Source organism: Sinocyclocheilus grahami, unplaced genomic scaffold (assembly GCF_001515645.1).
Source record: "Sinocyclocheilus grahami isolate Dianchi unplaced genomic scaffold, SAMN03320097.WGS_v1.1 scaffold5210.1, whole genome shotgun sequence".
NCBI classification, from domain to species: domain Eukaryota; kingdom Metazoa; phylum Chordata; class Actinopteri; order Cypriniformes; family Cyprinidae; genus Sinocyclocheilus; species Sinocyclocheilus grahami.
This window is the reverse complement of record NW_015509962.1, coordinates 1-1,848: the sequence shown is the minus strand read 5'-3', so window position 1 is coordinate 1,848 and position 1,848 is coordinate 1. Positions and strand designations below refer to the sequence as shown.

At 36.1% G+C, this 1,848-nt stretch overlaps 1 long non-coding RNA gene across 1 annotated transcript; it reads left to right on the top strand.

Moving 5' to 3' along the window:
* The first annotated feature begins 791 nt into the window (after positions 1-791).
* LOC107577131 (uncharacterized) lies at positions 792-1,618 on the top strand. Its single transcript, XR_001608165.1, has 3 exons — positions 792-866; positions 1,143-1,268; positions 1,404-1,618. It is a non-coding gene; the product is annotated as an uncharacterized lncRNA (long non-coding RNA).
* The last annotated feature ends 230 nt before the right edge of the window (positions 1,619-1,848 follow it).

Below are 1,848 nucleotides of genomic sequence, written 5' to 3'. Positions count from 1 at the left end.
CAGATACTGGCGGCTGCAGCTCACTCTTCAGTCACACCAGAGAGCCGAGGCGGCTATACTCGGCATTCAGACAAAAAAATGACACTGGGAGAGCAGAAATGAATCTATATCACTAAAATTATGTATTTTTAAAGACCCCATTGTCAATAAAGTTAATGAGATTCAATTTTGTTATACTGGTTTCTTTGTGGGAAGAGCACATTCAAATGTGTACATACAGTATGTCAATGCAGTGTACACAATAACATACCAAATATTTAATTGTAGTAAAATATGTTTTTAGGGCTCAAGTAGTGAGCATTTGAATTTTTAACCAAACATTTACAATACTCATCCATGTACCTCATCTTATATAATTATGTCACTGTTGGCATGATGATCTCAATGTGACCTTTTCCTGATGTGGATGGAAATTCTCACATTTTATATTCAGAGGGTGCTATATGTTTATCACAGATTTAATTTACATTTACATTTATCCATCTAGACTCTTTTATAAAAGGTGACACATAAAACAGAGCTACATACACAGTTTGTCATGGAGACGACAACATAGCAATGCACAACGCCGGGTTTATTGTAAGAGGTGAAATGCAAAGAAAAGAAGAAAGAACCACTTAAATTAAAAGAAACAAAATCCCTCACTTAATTATAAGCAATGCACTGCAAAACATTCTTTAACAAATAAAATCAGGTCAGCTCATGTCTCCAAAAAGACATGAGGGGTGGGGATTTAAATAAGCTTTGCATTTGAGGAACCGGTTTAACCAGCACTGAATAAACAGTTCAAGGTCAAAAGCCATGAAAAGATTCACGAGGAATCACAGCATTATATCTGGCAGTCTGTTTTGATCCTTAAAGGGAAGGTAAGGTAATCTTATATCTTATATGAAGGCCTGAAAGAATTGAAGTCTAAGATAAAAAAAAAATAAAAATTTAATTAAAAAAAAAATATATATATATACAGTATGCATACCAATATGAGTTGGGTAAAGACAAAAAGCCACACCTAATGTGTAGGAACATGTTGCGAGAAGTTGCTTGCAGTGAAATCTGAAAGTGAAAGTGTTTTGACGTTCGTGAGCATGTTAAAATAAAAGCTGATGTTGTTCTCTTCTGACTTGTTTTCATTTTCAATTCAGTCAAAATGAATGATCTGAATGCCCGAAGGGATCAAATGAATATTAGAGCAGCTGGAAATGGTGGAGATGATAAATGTAACTGGAACTGGCCTCTGCTGATTTCACTGTCTGGCTTAGCATTGTACCGTAAGCATTGCATTTTGTGGTTATTTCTGGCACAAAAACATTGGCTCAAATCTTCTAGAACGCAAGTCATTTCAACTTTTCTTTATATGTAAAGAAAGTCTATCAGCTTTCTGCATATTCTTTGCTTCTTTACAGAATGGTTCACGCACAGGAGAATAAGAAATGAAATGGATTGCTTGAGGAGAAGCATTGAGAAAGATAGAAGGGAGGACAAAGCAATGGTTGTGATTCACGAGATCCGCAGGTTGTTACATGCTAGACAAGACATCATTTGTAGCAATACTGTCCCATATTTTGCTCAGCGGACCAGGGAGCAAGAGTTATCCAGCATGGCCTCCAGTGACCCTATAGCACATCAACTCAATATAAAATCTGATCTCCTCAAGATCTTCCAGCATCCTGAACCCTGCTCAAGAGCCACAATAAACACATGTGTTGAAGACTGGCAGAGAAAACTTAAGGGTTTACTTGAAAATGAGCAAAAATAGATTGCCACACAGTTTTATAATAATTTAGGGGGAAAAAATCTGGATTTGTTTGACCCAGTGTTACACTGGACTTATGTTATGTTGTATTTTAA